Below are 16932 nucleotides of genomic sequence, written 5' to 3' on the forward strand. Positions count from 1 at the left end.
TTACAAGTTATCCCCCGACTGTGCAATTATCCCCCTTCCCCCCCCCCCCCCCCGACATTTCATATCTCTTTCCTCTGCAACATGACTCCACCACTTTCTGAAGCATCAACAAATTGTCTTCTTTTGAGTTCTTCTGTTTTCTAGGATCAGATGTGATCTTGTCAAAAATAGACGATTGCGGATAGTTTGTAGTAAATAGTTAATCTATGCGAGACAGTGATCCCCGGACTGTTGAAAAAAGGACTAGTCCCTTCGAATGGATATATTAGATGTCATGTATCTACTGTGTTTCAGGGTTTAGGGCCCCACATTTAATTTTGCCCAGGGCCACACTTTGTCTAAAACCCACCCTGAGCGTTACAAAGTTATTACCACTAATGTTGAGTGAATCGAAGTATCCGAAAATTCGATTTGCCACGAAGCCGAATTTTCTTGCGCTTTGTGGTAATGAATCAGTTTCCCCCGCTTGTGCCATCAGTTCCCCCCCTTGTGCCATTATCTCTGCTGCCCTGCTCCTCCTGACACCCGGAGTGCACAGTGTCATTGGTTGCTATGATGCTGTGCACTCCGGATGCCTGGCCTGAGTAGCCCCCTCACCCCACAGTGTCACCAATTAACCTTTCCAGCCGGGGCGCCGCAGACACCCCATCGCTCTGCACCTGATGTCACACAGCACGTCAGGTCACGGCGGGCGTATGTCAGGAGGTCAGTGCAGCGTGGGACCATGGACGTGCTGTGGAGTGTCTGGAGGACCCCTGCTGGAAATATGAGTATTCCAAGCACAGCGGGAGACCACGGAGCGGGAGTAATAGCAAGCGCTTCACTCCCGCTCCGTGGTTACGTGATACAAACAAATCTTCGTTGCTAAAAATTTGCATCAAGGATTTTTTTGTGTAGAAATTTTCGATTTATCCGAGTATTCGTTGCAGCCATAATCTAAAGGGTTCAATGACGTGGGGCAATGCAATTTTTTTTGTAAAATTCAGCAAAGCAGCCAAATCGAATTTTTAAGAAGTTTGCTCATCTCTAATTACCACTGTGAAATATTCATCAATTTCCATAATTTCTATTCATATCACATACAGCAGGAGGACTCTGCTTTCTTATAAAAAAATATTGCATATTTATTGTAGAAGATTCATCCTATGGAAGTTTGTAGCAGAATTTCTAGGAACCGAACCAGAGTTCAGAAAATGTTTTTTTATTGTCGACAATTGATTTATAAAGTCTTGTGAGACTTCACGAAATAATAACTTTGGCTCATAGGAGCTAATACATTCTAATACTGTACGGAGTATTATGTGAATCGACTTCAGATGTTTCATCTGAAGTCGTTTCTCTCTTCCCTAATGTTAATGTCTTGTCGTTTCATCCTTGAATCCCTCGGCTCAGTCACAACAGCACACCGTGTGCTATATGCATCTGTATGTACGTTCCGTAGACCTGCAAAAAAGATAGAACATGTCCTATTCTTGTCCATTTTGCAGACAATGATAGGCATTGATACAATGGATCCACAAAAAAATGGATGCCATACGGATGTCATACATATTTTTTTTTTTGGCGGATCCACAATTTGCGGACCACAAAACACATACAGTCGTGTGCATGTAGCCTAAAGCAGTTTTCTGGGAAAGTGAAATGAAAAAACGATCATTTGATTTGAACTGGCTGTCAACATCAGCTCTGTAAGACTGATGGACACAACAGAAGTATTACACGCGTTCTTTTTCATGCCGCTCTTCTCAAAACATCTGAAAAAATGCCAAAAGCTTCAGTATGCTGATTTTTTTTTTTAAATTGTCCAAATGCCACTTAATTAACAAAAGTGCCATTAACAAAGAAAAAAAGCACTTGTGCATAAAGATCCTATAGTTGATTTGCTCATCCATAGCTATGATGCATCATATATATTTTTAATAGACTGTGAAATAGACTCTATGGTGAAAGTGGCTCCTAATAAAGGAATAAGCAGTCAGGAGAAATCCAAGCAGATGACCAGAAGAGGTCTACATTCTCAGAACCAGTGATGAAGCCACAGTACAATGAGGTCAACCTTAACTTGCATGATGGTGATGGCCACAAGTGAATTACAGAGCGGATAGTGTGGACGTTGCATTAGTTGAGTAAAAGACAGCTGACGTAAAATGAGATGATAGAAATATCTGTAAACTTAATAATTTGGTTAATTTAACAAAAAAAAAAAAAAAATTATGTTGATGGTTGTCTGATCGAGTCCATTGTGGTAAATTGTATCATTTACAACTTAAAAGTAGCAGCCTGACACCCTTGATAACAACAAATACTCATGTAAAGTTGTCACATAGGTATTTCCCCCTGTGGCCCGATGCACACGACCATGACTGTTTTCGATCCAAAAAACATTTATACCGGCCTTGTGCACAGTGTGGACATATTAACTTCAATAGGTCTGTGATCTGCATAAGACGGTGAAGAATAGGACCTACGGTCATCGTTAAATGGAAACTTTCATATATCTGAATTATGGATGGAAAGTTGTGTGGTTATATGTCTGGTTGGAATGTATCTCATCAGGATGTAAAATGCTCATTGTTTACGCTAATTCTCACTTGAAAAGGTCTTGGAGTATCCCAGGAATCTCTTATAGATGCTAAATAGGAGCGTGAACAATAGGTCTCTATCCTGCAAATACAATGTGTAAATGAAGGACCATCTCAGGAGGCCAGAAAATGCTAAACTGGTTGATGAGGAAGTGGCACCATTATTCTTCCATTGTGTATTGTAATGAGGGAAGCCAGATCTGATGATGAAAGTTTTATTGATTATGAAGGTGGGACTGGGCGTCTCCTGGGGGAAGAGGAGGAGCAGATAGCTATAGACACCAAAGGGGTATAAAAGACCCAAGCATGGCTCAGAAGGCTGGAATTCACCAAGGGAATTTACTTGGATCACTGACTTGCTGAGGAGAAGACACTGACTGGAGATCAAGTCCTGAGTGTGTGGAGGGTCCATCTCTGGTAAGTGTCACTGAACTGACTGTAAGGCCTCCTGCACACGAACGTTGTGTGCATCCGTGGCCGTTGTGCCGTTTTCCGCTTTTTTTCACGGACCCATTGACTTTCAATGGGTCCGTGGAAAAATCGGAAAATGCACCGTTTTGCAGCCGCATCCGTGATCCGTGTTTCCTGGCCGTGAAAAAAATATGACCTGTCCTTTTTTTTTCACGGCCAACGGTTCACGGACCCATTCAAGTCAATGGGTCCGTGAAAGAACACGGATGCACACAAGATTGGCATCCGTGTCCGTGATCCGTGGCCGTAGGTTAGTTTTTATACAGACGGATCCGAAGATCCGTCTGCATAAAAGCTTTTTCAAAGCTGAGTTTTCACTTCGTGAAAACTCAGAACCGACAGTATATTCTAACACAGAAGCGTTCCCATGGTGATGGGGACGCTTCTAGTTAGAATACACTACAAACTGTGTACAAGACTGCCCCCTGCTGCCTGGCAGCACCCGATCTCTTACAGGGGGCCGTGATCAGCACAATTAACCCCTTCAGGTGCGGCACCTGAAGGGGTTAATTGTGCTGATCACGGCCCCCAGTAAGAGATCAGGGCTGCCAGGCAGCAGGGGGCAGACCCTTCCCCCCCCTCCCCAGTTTAAATATCATTGGTGGCCAGTGCGGCCCCCCCCCCTCCCTCTATTGTAATTATTCGTTGGTGGCACAGTGTGCGCCCCCCCCCCTCCCTCCCTCTATTGTAATAATTCGTTGGTGGCACAGTGTGCGCCCCCCATCGGCCCCCCCCCCCTCCCTCTATAGCATTAACAACATTGGGGGCCAGTGTGCGGCCTCCCATCTCCCCCCCCCCCCCCATCATTGGTGGCAGCGGAGTTCCGATCGGAGTCCCAGTTTAATCGCTGGGGCTCCGATCGGTAACCATGGCAACCAGGACGCTGGTTGCCATGGTTACTTAGCAATAGTACAATAGTAGAAGATTCATACTTACCGGGCCGGCTGCTGCGATGTTCGTGTCCGGCCGGGAGCTCCACCTACTGGTAAGTGTCATTGCTAAATGAACTGTCACTTACCAGTAGGAGGAGCTCCCGGCCGGAAGCAGAAATCGCAGCTCCCAGGTAAGTATGAATCACTACTGCTAGTAACCCGCTGCCACCAATGATGGGGGGGGGGGGGGCTAGATGGGAGGCCGCACACTGGCCACCAATGTTGTTAATGCTATAGAGGGAGGGGGGCCAATGGGGGGCGCACACTGTGCCACCAACGATTACAATAGAATAGAGGGAGGGAGGGGGGGGGGCGCACACTGTGCCACCAACGAATTATTACAATAGAGGGAGGAAGGGGGGGGGGGCGCACGCTGTGCCACCAAGGAATTATTACAATAGAGGGAGGAAGGGGGGGGGGGCTGCACTGGCCACCAATGATATTCAAACTGGGGGGGGGGGGGGGGGGGGGTCTGCCCCCTGCTGCCTGGCAGCCCTGATCTCTTACAGGGGGAGATGATAGCACAATTAACCCCTTCAGGTGCGGCACCTGAAGGGTTAATTGTGCTGATCACAGCCCCCTGTAAGAGATCGGATGCTGCTAGGCAGCAGGGGGCAGTCATGTACACAGTTTGTAGTATATTCTAACTAGAAGCGTCCCCATCACCATGGGAACGCCTCTGTGTTAGAATATACTGTCGGAAATGAGGTTTCACGATCTAACTCATATCCGACAGTATATTCTAACATAGAGGCGTTCCCATGGTGATGGGGACGCTTCAAGTTAAAATATACCATCGGATTGGAGAAAACTCCGATCCGATGGTATAAAAGGGACTCCAGACTTTACATTGAAAGTCAATGGGGACGGATCCGTTTGAAATGGCACCATATTGTGTCAACGTCAAACGGATCCGTCCCCATTGACTTGCATTGTAATTCAGGACGGATCCGTTTGGCTCCGCACGGCCAGGCGGACACCAAAACGACTTTTTTTTCATGTCCGTGGATCCTCCAAAAATCAAGGAAGACCCACGGACGAAAAAAACGGTCACGGATCACGGAAAAACGGGACCCGTTTTTGCGGACCGCAAAAAAATACGTTCGTGTGCAGGAGGCCTAAGTGGAAGGAATTATAAGATATTGTAATCTGTGCTGTGTATAAGGACAATGTGTCTCTATCTGTAATGTCTCTTGTGTATGTCTCCATGTAGATCTCCATATAACTCCCATCATAACTGGACACAGATTTTCCACCGTTTACACTACACATTTTCTACACTTCTTCTTGTATTTCATTTCTTGCTCTGAACCTTAGAATCAGACCCAGTAAGAGGGAGGAAATTCTTACAATGGGAATAACGCTTTGTCTACTCTCACACTCACGTTTTGGCTTTCCGTTTGTGTGATCCATTCAGGGATCTCACAAACGGTCCAAAACGGATCAGTTTGCAATCTAATGCATTCTGAATGGAAAAGGATCCGCTCAGAATGCATCCGTTTTCATCAGTTCAATCTCCATTCCGCTTTGGAGACGGACAATAAAACGCTGCCTGCAGTGTTTTGGTGTCCGTCTGATGAAACGGAGCCAAATTTTTTAAATTGATGTAAGTTTTACACAATGATTTCATTTTTTAAACAAAAAAAATCATGTTTTAGTGTTTCCATAGTCTAAGAGCCATAGTTTTTTCAGTTTTTTGGGCGATTATCATGGGTAGGGTATGATTTGCGGGATGAGATGACGGTTTGATTGGTACTATTTTGGCGTACATGCGACTTTTTTGATCACTTTTATTACCTTTTTTGGGAAGTAAGGTGGGCAAAATTTTAATTTCCTCATATTTTTATTTTTATGGCGTTCACCATGCAGGGAAAGTAACATGACCGTTTTATAGATCAGTTCGTTACGCACGCGGCGATATCTAATATGTGTAGTGTATTTTTTATTTTATTTTTTATTCAGTGATAAATGTGTTATTTTTATCTTTACTTTTTTCACTTTTTTTTTTTTTTTTGACCCAGACCCACTTGGCTCTTGAAGATCCAGTGGGTCTGATGTCTGTATAATACAGTACAGTACTGCTCAGTTGTGGCAGACGGAGAAGGGTAAGGAGGGGGGCTCCCTCCCTCTGTCACCCTATCCTGTCTGGGGGCAGCAAAGGCACAGCAGCCCCCCGATGGGAGAGGGAGGGAGCTCCCTGACTGTTAACCCTTTCCATACAGCGGTCCGTATGGACCGCGTTATGGAAACGGTTAAACGGCTGACATCGCAGCACAGATGTCAGCAGTTTATACCAGAGTGTCAGCAATGTGCTGACACTCTGGTATAACCACTGGACACCAATGAATATTCAAGAGGAGGCGGGCGGGGGATCGCGATCGCGCCTGCTGCACCTACCGCCTCCGGCACCTCTTGAAACCCCCCCCCCCTGCACCACCCGCCGGCATAAAATTATTCAGGGGTGCAGGGGGGGTGAAAATCTTTATTTTGGGCATTTTAAAGTTTCTGATCCCCGCGGTCAGGGACCGCGGGGATCAGAAACTGCAGAAAGCGCTGCAAACCGCAGGTCTGAATTGACCTGCGGTTTGCTGCGATCGCCGATACGGCATTGTGACAGGATCCTGTTCCGATTAACCTCCGCATTTCTGCAATCCCGTTTTAAACTCATGACGGACCGGTACGTCATGGGTCCTTAAGGACTCGGGAAACATTCCGTACCGGTATGTCATGCGTCCCTAAGGGATTAAACCCAGAATATTATGGCAGTATTTCAAGATTGTATTTCACACTAACAAATGCAGCATAGGCCCCAGATTGAGGTTATTGCCAAAAATGGGTGTTTTTTTAAACCAAGAATGTTATTGCATTATTTCAAGCTTGTATTTCACACTATTTCAAAAATTGGTGTTTTTTTTAAACCCAGAATATAATTGCAGTATTTTTACCTTGTATTTGACTGTCACAAATGTACATATGCTGTGCACACAAGTTAAACGCTTGTTAATTGGCTGCTCTGCAGCCTTTCAAATAGCGCCAATAACTCGCCGAACACTGAACCCGAACTTTTACTGAAAATAAATTTCGGGTTCGGGGTCCAAAAATCCTAAAGTTCAGTACGATCCCGAACTTTACAGTTCGGGTTCGCTTAACTATAGTGCAGAGTACCGTATATACTCGAGTATAAGCCGACCCGAGTATAAGCCGAGCCCCTAATTTTGCCCCAAAAAAATGGGAAAAATTATTGACTCGAGTATAAGACTAGGGTGGGAAATGCAGCTATAATGCAGAGTGTATGTGTATATAATGCACACACTCTACATTATATACACACATCTGCAAGAGGGTGACTCCCTGTATTTAATGCAGAGAGTGTGCATTATATACACACACACTCTGCATTAAATACAGGGAGCCATCCACAGATCTCCCCCCTAAACAGTGCCATCCACAGATCTCCCCCCTAAACAGTGCCATCCACAGATCTCCCCCCTAAACAGTGCCATCCACAGATCTCCCCCTAAACAGTGCCATCCACAGATCCCCCTACAGTGCCATCCACAGATCCCCCTACAGTGCCATCCACAGATCCCCCTACAGTGCCATCCACAGATCCCCCTACAGTGCCATCCACAGATCCCCCTACAGTGCCATCCACAGATCCCCCTACAGTGCCATCCACAGATCCCCCTACAGTGCCATCCACAGATCCCTCTACAGTGCCATCCACAGATCCCCCTCCCCGGCGCTCACAGCAGTATATTTAAACTAATTAATAACCTTTAACTGTGGTTATCTTACTTTGTCTTTGCTCCGGTAATACAGGCAGTGCGGGGAGCGGCGCTCACTCACTGACGTCACGCGCCTTCTCCCACTAGGAGGCGCAGGCGCGTGACGTCAGTGAGTGAGCGCCGCCCCCCGCACTGCCTGTATTACCGGAGCTAAGACCTAGACTCGAGTATAAGACGAGGAGGCTTTTTGAGCACAAAAATATGTGCCAAAAAACTTGTCTTATACTCGAGTATATACGGTAAATATGACTTTAGTGATCACTGCCAATAATGCTCCTGTGTGTGTCAAACAGAATTTGGTGACAGATTTATTTTATTCAATACATTTAATGTCTTAATGGCAGTTAGTATTTATAACGTTTGTACATTTTTTATCTGCATGTTAATTACATTTTATATTTTAACTGTTTGTGTGTAATTAGGAAAAAGAGAACTTTTTATCTTTTTTTTTTTTTCTACAGGTGAAGACTGGATAAAAGGCTCCCAAGGGCATCTAATTGTATCTCCTTCTTATAAAATAGAAGGTAATCAATGCCAAATTATCAATCATAAAATCTGGGTGAGATGTCTGCAAATTGTGATTATGGGAAAGATTTTGAAAATAATGCTAATCTTTCTGTGCACAAAAACATTCATAAAGATGAACAGTCATGTTCTGAAAGAGAGAAAACTTTTAATGTGATATCAAGTGTTGCTGACAATCGGAAAACTCACACAGGAGAGAAGCCATTTTCATGTTCAGAATGTGGGAAATGTTTTAGAAACAAATCAGTTCTTGAGATACATCAGAGAATTCACACCGGGGTTAAGCCATTTTCATGTCCTGAATGTGGGAAATATTTTAATGTGAAATCAAATCTTGTGAAACATCAGAAAATTCACACCGGGGAGAAGCCATTTCCATGTCCTGAATGTGAGAAGTGTTTTATTCGAAAAAAACCTCTTGATTTACATCTGAGAACTCACACAGGAGAGAAGCCATATTCATGTCCTGAATGTGAGAAATGTTTTACTCAAAAAACAAGTCTTATTGAACATAAAAGAAATCATACAGGAGAGAAACCATTTCCATGTCCTAAATGTGAGAAGTGTTTTAATCGGAAAGAACGTCTTGATTTACATCTTAGAAATCACAGAGGAGAGAAGCCATATTCATGTCCTGAATGTGAGAAATGTTTTACTCAAAAATCAAGTCTTATTGAACATCAAAGAAATCATACAGGAGAGAAACCATTTTCATGTCCTGAATGTGAGAAGTGTTTTACTCGGAAAGGACGTCTTGATTTACACCTGAGAACTCACACAGGAGAGAAGCCATATTCATGTCCTGAATGTGAGAAATGTTTTACTCAAAAAACAAGTCTTATTGAACATCAAAGAAATCATACAGGAGAGAAACCATTTCCATGTCCTGAATGTGAGAAATGTTTTAATCGGAAAGAAAGTCTTGATTTACACCTGAGAACTCACACAGGAGAGAAGCCATATTCATGTCCTGAATGTGAGAAATGTTTTACTCAAAAATCAAGTCTTATTGAACATCAAAGAAATCATACAGGAGAGAAACCATTTCCATGTCCTGAATGTGAGAAGTGTTTTAATCGGAAAGGACCTCTTGATTTACATATAAGAACTCACAGAGAATAGAAGCCATTTTCATGTTCAGAATGTGGGAAATTTTTTAGTAACAAATCTATTCTTGAGGTACATCAGAGAATTCACACCGGGGTTAAGCCATTTTTATGTCCTGAATGTGGGAAATATTTTTATGTGAGATCAAATCTTGTGAAACATCAGAAAATTCACACCGGGAAGAATCCATTTCCATGTCCTGAATGTGAGAAGTGTTTTACTCGGAAAGGATGTCTTGATTTACACCTGAGAACTCACACAGGAGAGAAGCCATATTCATGTCTTGAATGTGAGAAATGTTTTACTCATAAATCAAGTCTTATTGAACATCAAAGAAATCATACAGGAGAGAAGCCATTTTTATGTCTTGAATGTGGGAAATACTTTAATGAGAAATAAAATCTTAATAAACATCTGAGAACTCACACAGAAGAGAAGCCATATTAATGTCCGGAATGCGAGAAATGTTTTACTCATAAATCAAGTCTTATTGAACATCAAAGAAATCACACAGGAGAGAAACCATTTCCATGTCCTGAATGTGAGAAATGTTTTAATCAGAACGAAAATCTTGATACACATCTGAGAACTCACACAAGAGAGAAGCCATATTGATGTCCTGCATGTAGGATGTCATTTAATAGTAAACATCATCTTGAGACTCATCAGAGAAATCACACAGGAGAGAAGCCGTTTTCATGCACTGAATGTGGGAAGTGTTTTACTCAGAAATCAAGTTTTGTGAGACTACTGAGAATTCACACAGAAGAGAAGCCTATTTAATATACAGAATGTGGGAAATGCTTTGGCTGTAAATTAAAGGGGTTGTCCTGGCTTTTATCCCCTTCATGTATTATGACGGAACTGTTGCTTGAAGGGATGTATCTAACCTGACAGGGAGAAGATATTGCGTTGCGTCCGTCATTTAACCCCCCGATCAACACAGTTCGCGGCACCTGTAAATGAAGGCAGATGGCTGCTGATTCCTCTGGGTGCTGACACACAGCGCAGTTCTGACATGCATTCAGGATGCAGTTTTTTATTGTAGCTAGCTGAAATTACTGAAATCATTCCCACTATGCAGAATTCCATGGGTTAGCGAGGCGGCCAAACTGGCTAAATTCAAGACTGCATCCTGAATGCATGTCAGAACTGCACTGTGTGCCAATACCCTCTGCATTCCAATCGGTTGCCATGGCAGCCTGGACACTGCTGAAGAGATCGAGGCCTGCCATGGCTTTCTCCATACTGAGCTATGCACGAGGCACAGCTCAGAATGGAGAGAGTAAAAATCCTATTCACCCAAATGTACCTTCTTTCTGTGTCTGTTTTTTTTTTTTCCGGACCGTATGCAGAACTATTCAGTTCAATGGGTCCATAAAAAAAATGGAAGTTACTCTTTGTGCATTCCGTTTCCGTATGTCCGTTCCAGAACACAATAGAATATGTCCTATTATTGTCCGCATTACCAACAAAGATAGGACTGTTCTATTAGGGGCCAAACGTTCCGTTCCTCAAAATACGGAATCTGCACAGAAGTCATCCGTGGTTTTTGTGGATAATTTTTTTAATGTATCGCTGTGTGTGAAAATGCCTGACCTATTAAAAAAAATATCCTGTACGATGAACGCCATACATATCAAAATAATGCCCTCATATAGCTATGTGAACGGAAAAAAAAAAAAGTTATGGTTATTGGAACGTGGGGAGGAAAAATCAAAAATGCAAAAAAAATAGGTCTCAACCTCAAAGGGTTAATATTGATAACATATCCTCAGAATAGGTCTAATACATATAATAATGGTATAACCTAAAATTTGGGTTACGAATACCTAAAATGGTGGATAAATGAACATCAGTGCTATATTATAATAATATTCATCCTACGGCTAAAACCAGTTAGATCGCTACTAATGTCTTGAATATTATAGGAGCCGTTATTCAAGACATTAGTAGCGATCTAACTGGTTTTAGCCGTAGGATGAATATTATTATAATATAGCACTGATGTTCATTTATCCACCATTTTAGGTATTCGTAACCCCAATTTTAGGTTATACCATTATTATATGTATTAGACGTATGCGCTCAATTGTGGGGATATTTTTAAACGAATTAATTAACTTTTTATTCGTATTTGTGTATAAGTGCATGTTAATAAATTCCTTCAATTGTATATTGGCATATTTCTTCAAAAACGCATGGTTCTACTTATAGAGAGAGTGCCCAGTATTTTCTATCACACTGTTTAAATCCTTCAAAGGAGGGGCGAATCCTTTTTACTGTGAGCACCTCCTTCAGTGGTTTCATCCACTCCTGTGAGTCTCATATTTCCATTTATATCCTCAGAATAGGTCATCAATATCAGATCAGTAGGGGTCTGACACTCGGAACCCCCACTGATCATCTGTACGACTGTAAGACTATTCTGAGGACAGGTCATCAATATAGGAGATCCCGGACATCTTTAAGTCTAGTGAGACATCTGAATATTCATATGATGGAGAATCCATACGTGCTTAGAGTCTAGGAGGGATCCATTGTAATGTTCAGAGTGTAGAAGATGTGGAAGGTGTGGAGCTTAGTTTTAGGACCTGCTGCTTCACCATGATTTCTGATCTATAATGTAAAGGTGTTTCCAGGATTAGAAGAAGAAGTCCTTTCCTCCAAAACATCACCTCTCCTGTCCAAGGGTTGAGCGCAGAATTGTAATTCTGCCCCATTAACTTTAATAGAGCCATACTGCAATACCAGACATAACCTATGGACAGATGTGGGGCTGTTTCTCTAAGAAAGCAGCCACAAGTTCTAATCCTGTACAACCTCTACAAATATCTGGATATAATACAGAAAACTATTATTACTACAACTATAGATCAGAAAATCTCTTAAAATTAGTTGGAGTCCTATTTGTCCAAAGTGACCTTGTGATTCAATTAGGGTGGAATCACCTCATGTATTTGCATGTAATTATAATGTAATATAGTCGCTGAGTTATTTAATAAAATTTACCTGTATAGCGCCACCTGCTGTTTGTTGTTTTCCTTATTTTTCTATCCACCTAAGTAACATTACTGAGGAGGACGCACATGCTCACTTATATCCTTCATCGGTCACCAGCCCTTTCCATGGTTAGAAGCCATCACAGGTGCAGGCAGGAATAACATGGACAGGACGAGAGCTGCAGCAGAAAGGACACGCTCTGTGAGAAAGGACATGCACCTGAGCTGCAGCTTGAAATAAATCTACAAGAGCAATTGAAGAAATGATTGGGAACATCATTGGATCCACATGATCTACAGGCTGGTTTTATCCTTGTTAGAAAGAGACTATTGTGTATTGTATGAAGTCCAATTTTAATTTTTTTATTAATTATTAGATAATTCATTTAATTGTAGAGTAAGAATAGTTAAATGTGAGTTGATGGGAGCAGTGTCAGAAGAGGAGCAAAAGTATATAAAGAATCCGCAGAAAGGAAAATATTAAAATGGAAGACCGTTACAGAATAAATGACTGAGTAGGTTACCCCGGAAAACTTCTAGCTGAGTTAGTTTGTAAAAGTAAATCTTTTATAAATGATCTGATAGGAACTATGAAGGAATTTTCAAAATTGGTTAGAACAGACAAGGCAGAAGATGTGTGTGTGCTGTTTAGGAGGATGGTGGTAGTAGTAGCAGCAGCTAAGTAGCAGGTAATGGAAATGGCAGTAGGAGGATTATCAGCAGCAACATTATGGTAGGAAGGCAGGCAAGAGCAGTGGCATGATGGTGGCAGTAGCTGTATGTCACAGAACATGATGGGTGGAAGGCAGGCAGAGGCATGATGGTGGCAGTAGCTGTACAGCACACAACATGGTGGTAGGCAGGCAGACAGGAGCAGTGGCATGATGGGGCACCCTCTGAGTAGATATAATCATCGGCCTCAGACGGAGGATTATAAAAATCCTCATTAATAAATGCCTCATTCTTTTGACAAAAGTTATATTTCATACACTGGTGAAGGACATCTTGGTTTGCTTAGGTGTCACAACGTCTCCTGCCATGCTGAAAATCCTCCCTGATATGACACTGGAGGCTGGGCAAGAGAGAACAGACGGTGCATACTGGGTGAGTTCAGGCCACTGTTCCAGTCTTCCTGAACCACATGAAGCAGCATCACCCCATCCTGTTGGCAAACAAGGGTGGCCACCAGCATCCGCAACAAGAGTTTCTTCCTTCTCCTGGTCTCCCTTGTGGCAGCTAGGAGACTTCCACGGGCGGTACGGTGTCTTTCACATCATCGTCATCACTTTCTGCTTCTTCTGCTCATATTCCTACTTCGTCGTCAGCTATCCATTCTGGAATGCATAGCCACAAAACAACTTTATATGCCCAGCAATCCAATAGTGTCAAGCTCAATTCCCACCTGGCCAAGTTGCTGACTGTGCAGTCACTTGCATAACATTTAGTAGAGTCCAACATCTTTAGAAAGTTGATGGTTTGTGCTCAGCCTCAGTTGAAGATACATAGCCGGTATTATTTCTCCCCCAAAAAACTTGGGCCACTCATTGCCATTATCGCTGTGTGCAAGGTATATGCCTCGGTGGAAACCTGGAGCAGCTGTTATGGGCATGGACAGCACTAGAGATGAGTGAACCTATTGAGGTTCAGTTTGTTCTAATTTGCAAAATTTGTTTTAAAAGTTTGGTTTGAGAGAACGGGCTCCAGTTGCCCTGGAAATTGGTAAAGCCCTCTATTCTCCTGGGACTCAGAATTTTAGCTCTTTTAGTCAATGTTTTATGATTCTTTTTGCTTTTTCTCTCCCCGTTCCATAACCTTTTTAATGCGGTGACATCAATAGTAAATCATGCCTGAGTTAGGCCCCGGGCGAGAATTCCGCGCAGGTGCAATGGGTGCGTGAGGTGAACGCATTGCACCCGCACTGAATCCGAACCCATTCACTTTAATGGGGCTGTGCACATGAGCGGTGATTTTCACGTATCACTTGTGCATTGCGTGAAAATCGCAGCATGCTCTATATTGTGCGTTTTTCACACAACGCAGGCCCCAAAGAAGTGAATGGGGTTGTGTGAAAATCGCAAGCATCCGCAAGCAAGTGCGGATGCGGTGCGATTTTCACTCATGGTTGTTAGGTGACGATCGGGATGGGGACCCGATCTTTATTATTTTCCATTATAACATGGTTATAAGTGAAAATAATAGCATTCTTAATACAGAATGCTAAGTAAATTAGAGATGGAGGGGTTAAAAAAAATATTCAACTCACCTTATCCACTTGTTTGCGCAGCCCGGCTTGTCTTCTATCTTTTTTTTTTGAGGACCTGGGAGGAAAATGACCCTTGGTGACGTCACTGCGCCCATCACATGGTCCATCACCCTGGTGATAAAAAAGAGAAGAAAATCCGTCTCTCTTCGGTGAAAAAATGAAAAACTTTATTCCAGCGAATTAAAATCCATACAGGTGTACATGAAACAGTCAATGCATTTCAGACCTCAAAGAAATATGGGTCCTTCCTCATGACAAACATGTATATGAAATGGGAGCTCCCTCTTAAGTAACACAGACTAACCCCAGGCTGATAGGTATCACCTGGGAGGTGGAGACCCAAGGGGGCGTTCCCATGCACATGACAGAATAGAAAAACTTATTTGACCAGTGGCAGAAACCAGCAGAAGGAAAAACTCACATACAAGTAAATCAAGTCACTAAAACAGCAATCATTAAGCTAAATAAAAATACAGATACAAAGAGAGCAAAAGTACTGGTGGCAAAGCGTATGTGTAGTAGAAAAGACGGCGTGGTCCCACATCAATATTGTAGAATGAGATCATGACGTCTATTCAACCCACAAGGCTGGCGAGATTCTAGCTGGAAGATCCAGAAGGCCTCCCTATTAAGGAGTTTCCTCCTGTGATCTCCCCCCCTAGGCGGTAGAAAAACTCTTTCTATGCCATTAACCTGTAAGTGGGATACATCACCAGCATGTGCAACTGCGAAATGCAGGCTGACTGCAGAGACATTCCGGTCCTTATAATGAGGCACATCGGATATGTGTCTGCGAATCCGATTTTTTAAAGGAGTGGTGGTGCAGCCCACATACAACAAGGAACAGATTGTACATGTAATAAGATACACCACGTGTTTGGTGTTACAGTTGATATAGGATTGGATGTTATATACCCTTTCGTTGTTCATGGACTTAAACGTTTTTTCAGTGGTCATGTGGTGGCAACAAATACATTTTTTGTGACCACACTTAAAATTACCTTTGTGCTGTAACCAGGTGGCTTGTGGTTTTTTGCCCACTGAAAAAAAGCTAGGGCTAATGATATTACCCAGGGTGGGTGCTTTCTTGGCTACACACTTAATTCTGTTACACACAATATCAGACCACTTTGAACATGGCACATATTTCATTACGCCCTGTGGAAAATGATGATAATAGGGTGAGAAGGATGAAGGCCATTTTTGATGTTCCTAAACAAGAATTACAGGATGTACTAAATATGAAAATGCAGATGTCAACATTAGAAAATCTGTTACTTAAGGAGTTACGGACATGGTGGGATGCCACTTCACTACAGAGAAATATTGACAAAAAAATGATCCCTTGTGGATTACGGATTAAGAAACACCCGACCACCATTTATTCCGACTCCTTTGTTTCACAATGGCAAACTATCTTATCGGATTGCTCATTTAAATTGATGGAGCTGATAGTACACCATGAACAGGATTCCCTCTCTGTTCTGAGAGAAGAAATAAAAGCAGCACAGGACTTGCTATCAGCCCATACCAACATGCCAAGTTTTGCGGATGCTGACAATCAACTTAAGAGCAATCTTGAAAAGGTAGAGGAGGATCTTATACTCTTCAAACAGAGCAAATTTAACAGGGATCTGCTTGATTACAGCAACAATGCAGTTTATACCTGGGCTGAAATACGCAAGAGTACGCCACGCTCCATCTTACGCCGATCCCGCAACAGGCAAAGAAGATCTGGCCGAGTATCATTTAGTTCTACAGAACGCGACTCACAGGAGTCTTCACCAGATACCGCTGATCCCCCTATGAGCACTGTGGAAAGGGATCCCAATCCACGTTTGACATCCGGTAATCAGCAGAGAAAAGATGCAAAAAACGACGTGCAGGCCGGCGGCACCGGAAAAAATCACCGCTATCCACCAAAAGAGATAACTGAAGATATACAAGTCATCAATCTGTCAGCATCTATTATTTCATCTTAGCAAATTATGGTCTTACAAAAGGGACTTTCGTTTTCTCCCACGCATCACTTCAATCTGTACCGGACGATCCTTGATGTTAACAGATTCGCCCGGAACCTAACGCTAAGGAAACATTTCCGGGGGGAACCTTTGGGAGACGCACCTGGTAGCGGTGTTTCCCCTCCACCACAAGCTTCACAGGACTCTGACATTCATCAGGACTATGTTGTTCACTCCCCGCAATGGGCCCCACGTGATTCTGGCACTAGTCATGTTAGTGCTGCTTTCTCCCTGCAGCCAG

The sequence above is a fragment of the Bufo bufo genome, chromosome 3 (assembly GCF_905171765.1).
Source record: "Bufo bufo chromosome 3, aBufBuf1.1, whole genome shotgun sequence".
Classification (NCBI taxonomy): Eukaryota; Metazoa; Chordata; class Amphibia; order Anura; family Bufonidae; genus Bufo; species Bufo bufo.